Source organism: Fukomys damarensis, unplaced genomic scaffold, assembly GCF_012274545.1.
Source record: "Fukomys damarensis isolate Sample0158 unplaced genomic scaffold, DMR_v1.0_HiC HiC_scaffold_14, whole genome shotgun sequence".
NCBI lineage: Eukaryota > Metazoa > Chordata > Mammalia > Rodentia > Bathyergidae > Fukomys > Fukomys damarensis.
The window spans coordinates 21,600,759-21,610,906 of NW_022900926.1; the positions used below are offsets into that span (position 1 = coordinate 21,600,759).

General features: G+C 40.3%; 1 long non-coding RNA gene across 3 annotated transcripts; it reads right to left on the bottom strand.

The window, feature by feature from the left end:
• Nucleotides 1–2,075: 2,075 nt before the first annotated feature.
• On the bottom strand, nt 2,076–9,860 carry LOC104863894. 3 transcript variants are annotated; one of them, XR_780711.2, is made up of 3 exons: nt 6,596–9,860; nt 4,371–4,523; nt 2,076–3,444 (listed from the first exon to the last, which is right to left on the bottom strand). It is a non-coding gene; the product is annotated as an uncharacterized LOC104863894 (long non-coding RNA). The 3 variants fall into 3 exon arrangements; XR_004517129.1 differs by having other exon boundaries at nt 3,908–4,523; XR_004517130.1 differs by lacking the exon at nt 2,076–3,444 and having other exon boundaries at nt 3,703–4,523; nt 6,596–6,687; nt 7,498–9,860.
• Between the last annotated feature and the right edge of the window lie 288 nt (nt 9,861–10,148).

A 10,148-nucleotide genomic window follows, 5' to 3' on the forward strand; every position in this document is an offset into this window, starting at 1 on the left:
AAAGTATTCTACAGCTCTAAAATCTGAAGTCCAATCAGCCATATTTCATCAAGGCACTCAGCATGGGCACTTGGGGAAAGGAAACTACAGGTTCCTGAGAAAGCTTTTCTCTCAGACCTGGCTGGCCTTAGCTTCCAAGGGAACTCAAAGAAGTATATCCTAGAAAATGGTGGTTTGGGGACAGTAATAACTGGGAGGAAACAATTCCATACTTAAATGCATTTGAGACATCTTGGATTAAACCAATATAGAGAAATCTACCTGCAGGTGATCTCAGAACCCAATGTTGTACTAAAATGCAGAGTAAATCCAAAGATGTATACAGAATGCAACATTTCCGTGTGTGTGTGTGTGTGTGTGTGTGTGTGTGTGTGTGTTTGGAGCACTTGCATATTGCTTTGGATTTTATCATGATAGTGATGAGAATCCACTAAAGCTAAAAACAACAAGAGTGGTTGATATTGCAGAACAGTCCTTCTGGGCACTGTGGATGTCAGATTGTAAGTGTAAAGTGGGAGGTCAGGAAGAGACCCAGAGCCCCGTAAGGAAGCCATGCTAATTGCCCAGGTGAGATTTTTGAGGACCAAAAAAAGGAAAATTTAAAAGACATTTGCAAAATTCAAACAACATGACTTAGTAGAACCAACATGATTTAGAGGGCCTAGGTAGGCCTCATTTTTGGCTTGGATAGTGGTGGTTCCATCAATAGGTTTACAGCCTTATTAAGAACACAGCCTTGCAAATGGGTAATTATAATACAGTATGTTATGTGAAAATGAGAAATAGGTAAAAGGCACTGTGGAGGCCAGCAGAAGCCAGAAACTATACACATGCATACAGAGAGGGGGAGGAGGGAAAGAACAAGGAGGAGGAGGAGGAGGAAGAGGAAGAGGACGAAGAGGAAGAGGAGGAGGAGAGAGGGAATGAGCAATAATCAAGATCTTTCCAACTGCAGCAATATTTAGAAATGTTCCAATTGCTCACATTTTTAAAGGTTAGATGAGTGTTTAAAATTCAGTTTTGTAGGCTGAATGTGTAGCTGAGTGGCAGCATATTCCTGACATGTGCAAATTCCTGGGATCAACACACACACACACACACGTGCAAACACATGCACACACACACATTCAGTTTTGTACATAAAAATACAGAGGTTGTTAGGGAGGGACTTGCAAAATTATAAAAATATTTAATAGGGGAAAATAAATAAGACAATTGAAATCCGAAAACCTTCTATATTTGTCCCTGAAAACTAAATGTAACACTAAGAAATACCAGAAACTGCTTTACGCAGCAGCAATGAGAACTCATCTTTGTGTGGAGGTGTCCTTCATGGTCACTGTGCTTAACATTCTAAATAACAAGTGTGGTTGTTAGGGAATAGTCTTTGAAAAGGGAGGCCCCTTGGGGTGAAATGAAAGCTCTGTAACTGTGTTCAGTTTCTTGATGACTTTGGTTCCAATATAGCTCATGTTCTTTCACAGTTTCATTCTGAAATCCATTAAAAAAAAGTTTTAAGGGCCGGGGATTTAGCTCAGTGGTTCTGCTGCCTGCCTCATAAGTGCAAGGTCCAAGTTTGATCCTCAGTACCAAAAAAATAAATAAATAAAGTTCTAAGAGAACAGCCTAGTGCTTTATTTACAAGCTACACATATAAGATTTATCTAATTTGCAAACTAAGAGAAGCAATAATTAGGCAGTTTGGGTCACATTTAATAATTTATTTGGGTGCTCGATTAAGTCTAAGTGAATAGAAATTTCTAAAATATGATTGAATTTCCAATAGCGTAATTGATATTTTTACCAGGTACTTATAAGAATTTAAGCTGTATTAATTTTATCATATCTGTCCTCCTCATTCTGTGTTCTGCCAACTTCTGTAAGTCTTACTGAATAAAAAGTATTCAGGAATATCATATGAAAGTGTAAGAGTCGGTGGTTTTGACATCTCTTGATTAGCCTTGTTAATGGTATGAAAATAGGAAAGACAAAATGCTTCATTTTAGACATACAGTTTGATGCCATCTTTATTAAGAAGTATTTTCAGGAAATGCTAATCAATTACCATCCTGTGTTGCTGGCTTTTAATTTCACCTCTTCCACTCATTAGTAAAAGTGAAATTCTTCAAAGGACATAGAATCTTGGTAGCCATGGAGGCCACCATCACCCTGATGAGTAGGTAATGGCGTCAGGATAGAGACCAATGCAAGGAAGCCTGGGGAGAAGGGTGTCTAATAAGTGGGAGGTGCTCTTCCCACAGAGAGAGGCCAGGAAAGTGGGGGGAGAGATGCAGCATATGCAGATGGTCACACAGGCTGGTGGTGCCGGGAAGCAATGCCCCAGAAGGGCTACCAAGTTATTTGTCTTAAACAACAGCCATCAGGGATGAGGCTTTTGGTGAAGATAAAGTTACCATAAGTCCTGCTGACGCCTAAACCAAGCTCTGATTCTTGGCTTATTGAGAATATTCAATACATTGGCTGGATACAGTCTTTCTACGCTGCCAAAAATCTTGTGGTTAAATTTCAGCTAAAAGGAATGCTTATGAAACAGCCAGCCTTAGAAACAAACCCCAAGCACGTGATCTCCACCTACCCTATGATCATTATCATAAAGGTGGAGCAGGACAATTGTGGGTGAATGCATGCACGCTGGGCCAAGTCCAAAGATGACACTTCTGTTCTCAGATTTGGGACCTCCAGTCAGAGGGTGATTTACACGTCAGTCGCAGTGTGGTGGTCAATGTTCCAGGCTGTCAACTCAGCACCGCCCTCAGAGCTCCAGCTACACGAGGCATTGAAAGGTTAGTCAAAGGGCACAATGTGTTACTCTTGCTGCAGGAACAGCTGCACTAATTTGGATTGTGACTTGGCTTGTCTTCCCCCCACTCTTCTTGAGGGCTGAGCTGGGCTTATGTCAATCAGTGGTGTCCCATCATTCAAGCACTGAGGGAATGTGTGGCCCTTCCAAACCCTTGAAGATGCTTTTAGGATCCATTTAGCAAGTCATCCAGAACTGTGTTATGCACTTTTGTATATTCAGTATATATACTGGTCACCATGACATCTTTCTGCAGACTTGTGTAAGGCACAGGTCACAGTTGGTGGATTTAATCCGTCCACCAGTTGGGGGATGAAGTATTGGAACCAGAGGCTTGACTTTGAGTCCTGTCTTTGCCATTTGTTTTGTGCCTCAGTTTACTTTTTTATGAAATTAGAATATTATCTATCGCCCAAAACAACGTACATGATAACTTTGCAAACTACAGATGCCGTACAAATTGAGATAGATTATTACGGATTGTTGTGATATTCAGAGGCAATCCACCTCTGAACCAAAGATCAAATCCAGTGTAATCAGCTATGCATGTAAAAGAATGTAGGTCGGGGTCAGATCTTTCAAATTCAGATGGTTTCCATAAAAGCCAGAAGTACCAGGAATCCCTAGAATCAGAAAATCTTTTATTGTAATGTTTGCTTACAGCATATTTTAGGTGTCCACTAATTATGAATATTAGTTGTAAACAATGACTATAACTGCCAAATAAAATTTTGATAGAAATATTCTCTGAGGTAATGAAGCAAATGAACACAAAGAGACAAAACTCAATCATTTCATCTTTTTCTTCCTTTTCAAATGAGTACGCATTTGCAATACATAATAAATACATTCATCATGGTAAAATGGTACACACACACACACACACATGGCATCTTCTTGACAGGCAGTGTGACCAGAACAGCTTATCATTTTGATATGGCCCCTCTGTCAAGGGCAGTCTCTTCCCCTCTTTTCTCCCTCTGTGGGGATTTCCCCCATTTTTCTAGTTTTATCACATCACTGCATGCCATACACTGCAAAACAAAAACAAACAACCAAACACACCAAACAACCAAAAAACCCCACCTCTCTTTATTCTCCTGTCTTGTTGTCCCGAGTACTAATGATCACTGTGATCTTCCGATCCTTGCTTTACTAGCTGTTGCCTCTATCTCTTCTGCTTTCATGACTCTTTTGCACTCTAGACTGTACTACATAAGAGTTTCCTGCAACTTAAAAAATCTCATTATTAATGTGTGGAAGGGATGATTCCTCCTTATTGTCTTATCCTTTCCTTCTGGACTGTTCAAAGAAACTTGGAATAGTTCACTTTTTTAGAAAAAGGATCATTGAGTTAAGAGAAGAAATTAGACCCTTTTAGCCTGTGGAAGTGTGTAAATATGAAAGTACTCTCATCTATGACTCAACGGGAAGGCTTTCCAACTTACAGAGGACACTTTTGATTCTTGGGAGGAGAGACTTACTTTGGAGGTAGAGTGAGGTTGGGACCCAAGATAATTATTCTTTGATCCAGCCCAAATTTACATACTTGACAGCAGGCATTGGTTGGGATGATCTGTGTTGAGTGAGGACAACTGACAACCTGAGCCACAGGGAGGTGATCTTAGTAGCAGCAATGGCATCCAAGTGTCATCATGACTTCACTGGGCACAGAAGTTTCCAATGTCCAAAGTTTTCCCACCTGTTATAAATTCGAGGAAACATATAGTTACTAACTCTGATACAGGTTTCAGGACCTAAGTCACCATTCTGCTAGGTCATTCTTTGGTGGACTCGGAAGGACTAAAGCTTTGGCATCTAAATGGCTTCTTATATTTCTCAGTAGCTGTGAATTTATGCATAGTAACACTCCTTTGGGGCCCTTAGCATCTCCCAAAGGGTCCTAAGCTATCAATCCATTTTCTTATATCAGGGACTGACTTTTCCATTTTTAGACGACAATAAAACTTGCTAAGAACTGTGAGGGCTTTGTTGTTTGTTTTAAATATAGATTCTAAGGATCAGAATCTCAGCCGGAAACGGTCCCATGAAAGTTGTGAGTCATCAGTAGGATTGGAGAATATAGTGATTTTCAGATATCTACAGCATAGAGAGACTACGGTTTCTTAAACCAGCTAACATTGTCCTTCCCATTCCTTTGGAATGGATCAGATGACAGCTCAGACATTCCTATTAAAGTGGAATGTTTGTCCTTATTATACCTTAAACCAATTATTATGTAGCTCTGTTTTTCATGTCCATTTTACATTATTGTTCTGGAAAACTCTTATCATAGTCATTAATAGTATAGACCAAATTTAAGAGAAGTTCATTTAAAAATCATTTGAATATGTGTGTATCTGTGATTCAAACCAGAAATAACATGTGAACTATATACTGCCCCAAGATAAAAATAGCAGCAATCTGAAGGAAACCAGTAGTAATAGACCTGGTGGAAATGAGAAAATTGAACTAAGAAATATAACAATAACAGTAATAATAATAATCACGAATATCTAACTGCATGGTTTATGGTTCACTTTTCAGAAATCTTTAGTCTTGGCAACTCAGCCAGAGGTATTATGTCCACGTGTTTAGAGGCTCTGAAAGGTGTGGTATCTCACTCAGGACACTTGGTTACCCTTTTTTGTCTGATCCCAAAGCTTGTGTTTTTTTCCGCAATGCCAACTGCACTGCCAACTTCAAACATTTCCTTTCTGTTTGGATTCCAAGACAATCAATGTTTATTGGAGAAAGAAAAAAGCTCATGGCACATTGGCTGGAAGTGGAGAGGGAAGATAAAGTGAGGGGTGTGTTGAGTTGTGAACTTGAATGAGACAGATGCAAATTTTATAGTGACCTGGACTGAGAGACAAAAAATAAAGAAATGGGTTCTTGAATTATTTTCAAGTTTTTTTAATTGAAGTGAAAGTAGGTGCAGATTTTAATCTTTTCATAATTTTGTTATATTTTCCAAGAGATGATTGTATTCTGGTAAACTTACCAAATTTAAATATTCATCAGTTTTAGCATTTCTAAGATAATGAAGGAACACTTAGTGGACTGTGTTTTATTTTATGAGGTACCCAAAATTTGGGAAATTAATCATAATTATTATTTTGTGTTTATGCATTAAAGTAGATAAATTGTGTCTACTAGAAATAAAATGTGTGCTTTTTTAGAAGTTATTTCTTTGTACATATTAAAGAGCACTAGAAAAAGAATCTACCGTGTTTTGAGTTAATGTAATTCAAAGCCCTGTAAGAATTTAAAGCCTTAAGACACTTTTTCTTTACTTCACACAAAAGCCACTTCTATATGAGTGAGTTCCCGGTTTGCTTCTCTGAGGCAGGCAGCCTTCTGTGCAAAGGGCCATTACCTGGGCTCTATCTCCGTGTAACTCACAGCCTGAGGGCCATATTGAAGCTGTCAATTCTTTGCACAGCCCCTCCCATTCCACTGCCATTGCACCACAACTGTTAATCAAAGTCACTTCAAAGACCCCAAACAGATTGATTCACATGTGACTGCTACCCAAACCATCTTCAAGAGGAGGAGGGATTCTACTCTTAGGTTCCTTTGAACCTACTGTTGCTCATTTACTAGTATTTACTTTGCATGGCCTATGGCTGAACCATGGAAATCGGAAAACAAACTCCTATTCAGCAAGTCATGTCAAAGGTGACTGCAGAGCCAGAGAGTTGACTGTGGGACAGACATTCTTTCTGATCGGGAGGCGTCTTCTGCAGGGCTGCTGTCTCCACAGTTACATACCTGTCGGTGGAAGCCTTTCGTTTATCTTGTTTATGTGGGAAGTCCTCGATGATACCATCAATCTGGGAGATGAGAGAGATGCCCATGTGACACTTCAACAATAGTGACAGGGAAAAAGAAGAAAAGAAAATGAGAGAAAGAAAATTAGCCAGACCCCGAACAAAGTTCTTTTGAACTGTACTGTGTAGAGACGATCCAATGGGCACTCTGTTCAAAAACATACTCTGTTCTGTGTCAAAAACACAATGAAGCAAATATTTCTACTTATGAACATAAAATAAGTACTGTCCAAGGGCTCTGTGAAAACAGGGACAGGAAATGACTGCATTCCTGTGTTTTGGGAGTCAAATTCTCCCAGAATAATGAAGCTACAACATCACGGCCGAACAGTTATCTATGGGGAATATATTTCTTTTGTGTCATTCTGATGGTAGAATCAACAAAAGAATATATACTATGTCATAACTAAAAGGTTTGTGAGCCATTCCTGAAACATAGTTACTGTTGTTCTTATTAGTGGACCAAACACGAAAAAATGCTAAAATCAGATCCTTCAGAGATCCGCTAAAACAGAAAGTTCATTTGATGTACAAAATCCAAGACTCCAGATCAAATTATGTGTCTTTTGTTTTCCTTGGTTAAAAGTGTTTTGCATTTGCCACTCTGTGGTGTTTTAAGTTTCAATTGTAAAGAACTCCCACAAAGCGTGTTGAAGAGCCTCTGAAACGGGTAAGACATTGTTGTCACAGCCACCATTATCACTGCTAATGACTTCCTTGGATGCCTAATTGTGGGGGCATCTCTGATGGAAGCCCCTCTTCTCCCTGTCACTAGACGCAAAATAAAGATGAAGCTCTTTTTATGGGAAGGTCCTTGACTAAGGGACTTGCTGCCAAACTCACCCAGCAACTGGTCGACCTTTAGGGGAGGGTGTGAAGCCCATCTGTCCACACAGACTTCCTCCACAGTGGTTACTTTGAGAAGACATTTTTCAGGCAAGATACAGAGGAGATGTCGATGAATGTGAATGCTTACTTAGAACTGGTCGTCTTCCAACATCACAAATATTCCAAAGGCCTCAGGAAATGGACCATTACAGTCATTTGAAATATCGAAAAGTGTTATTTACAAGTCTCACTGATTAAATGAAGTGAAAGGATAAAAATCTTAAAGACAGTTGGCAATACAAATTCAAATACACTGAGTACAGGGACGAGGCATTGTTCTTAAACAATTGTGTTTTATCACCGTTCAGGCCTCAACATGGCTGAAATAAAAACAGGTGTAGAGATAATGATAGAAATGTGGCTATTAGGAGATCCAGTGGAAAACCCAATGCCAATAACACAGCTTTGTCTCTTCTACATGGAAGGTTTCTCTATTCTGGAATCATTGCTACTGCAATTCACCATAAGGCTATTTCCACCCACAATATCTTTGGACTTGGAGTCCATAACTCTGGCTAAAACCACAAGATGTTTCCCGTCACGATCTCGTTCATCCCGGTTGTCTTAGTCACTTTCCTTGTTCCTGAGGCCCAACACCTAACACCCAAAAGGTAAGAAAGGAGAGGCTTACTTTGGCTCACAGTGTTTAGTCCGCAGTTAGCTGGCTCCATGGTAGAAGGCGTGGGGCAGAGGAAAGCTGCTCACATCATGGCGGCCAGGAAGTAGAGAGGAAGGGAGGAGCCAGGGCGGGAGGTGCCACCTTCCAGATCACACCCTGGCGACCCACCTCCCCTAAACAGGACTTACTCCCTAACCATGGTCCAATCCTCTTCCAAAAGCTCTGCTTATCAGCTTGTATCACTGGGCAGGGAGTGGACGAGATGGGAAATCCCACTGTGCCAGGCACAACGGTAAGCACTCCCCAGGTGGTGCTTCACTTTAACCTCACAAGTACCCTGGGAGGGGGATGCTGTTGTTACCTCCACCTTACACGAGTGGAGACCAAGGCTAGAATAACTGAGGCAACCGGTAGCTAATGGGGAGCTGGGACTGACAGCAGCACCTGTGTCATTCGTCTGAGCTGTGCCGCTTCCTCGGGGTAGTTTGTACCCACTGGTGCCCCAGCAGAGGAGTGGAACAGAAACCCTCACTAAATTGGGAAGACTCTGTGTCTTAGTCAAAAGACAGCTTTATCAAAGGAACAAACAGGTCAGGGCATGACTAGACAGACACAAACTAATATGACCAAATGTGGGATAACCAAAGGAATACCTGATTTGATAGTTGCCCAATAGTTATTTGTATACAAATGGAGGCTGAGATAAATTGAGATCTTTTGACCTTCAGTGAAGCACGTTAAATACTCTCTTTGAAATCTGGTTCACACTTTTGTTTCTCAAATCTACACCACCCAGAGGTCTATTATAAGGTGCTGAGAGTATGGAGGTCTCAGTCTACTACCTGCCTTTCAGTGTGTAGTTCAGTCCTGAATGTGAATCTCTCCTACTGGTGATACCCTTGTGGACAAGTGACTTAGACTGCAGCTTTGACTTTCTCTCCCTTGTACCCTACTGACATTGATAGAATGCAAGTGTCTTCCTACCAGCAACAGGTATGACAGCATGGGGAAGAACATGGTTCCATAGATCACAGGCATGTATGTCTGGTGGATTTAATTAGACACAGCACCTATTAACAGTTTCTGCAGATGTTCACAGCAAATCAACTGAGCTAATTTTCCCATAATCTTCTGCTGGCCTATTTTCTCTTTCTCAAGTATAATCTACTGTTTCCAAATCTTATGTTGCCTGCATCCAGCCAAGCTTCCTTGTGCCCCTAGAAACAAGACATTTGATCTGTTGGGTGATGCTGAAGAGATATAACTGCTAGTTGATACTTACCCTTCAATATGACATGCATAGCACTCATGGTTAAGAGCTTTGCTTGAGGGTAGGGGCGCAGTGGCTTTCCTTAGCGGGGCACTGCAGTTTCCGTCATAGGGGACACACACTGGCCTCTCGGAGACATGCTGGTTCACCCACCCAACTTGTCAGAACAAACAGTGGCTGCATTTAGCTGTCCTGCAGAAAAGCGCTTTGCCAAATGGAGAGTTTGTGGGTGGTCCCAAATGCCATTTTTAAAAGAATGCTCATTCCCCAAGGGTTTAAGTTTGCCAACATAATTAAATATATTGAATTAAAAAAATTATTTTGTAACACAGTGAAGACTTGAACTAGGAAGTGGCAATTTGAGTTCTGTCTCATTCTTACCCCTGATTAGCTGGCTTACCTTTGTAAGTCACTTTGCCTCTTCAGCCTTCTTAGTTTCTTCATTTATAAAGTAATATCATAGGAAATTATATATGTGTGTGTAGATATATATGTTAAATATATCTATATTATATTATATGTACATATATTTGAGCCCTGTACATAAAATCAAACCTAAAACCTTGTACAGACTAAACATGCATTCTGCTACTGGTATACATCTAAACCTAAGATTCTTTTTCTATGATTCCTTCTAACACAAAAGTTCTTTTTTCGTTTGTTTGTTTTGTTTTGTTAATACAGCTAGGTTATACTGGTTGCCTCTGCTTCACGAGT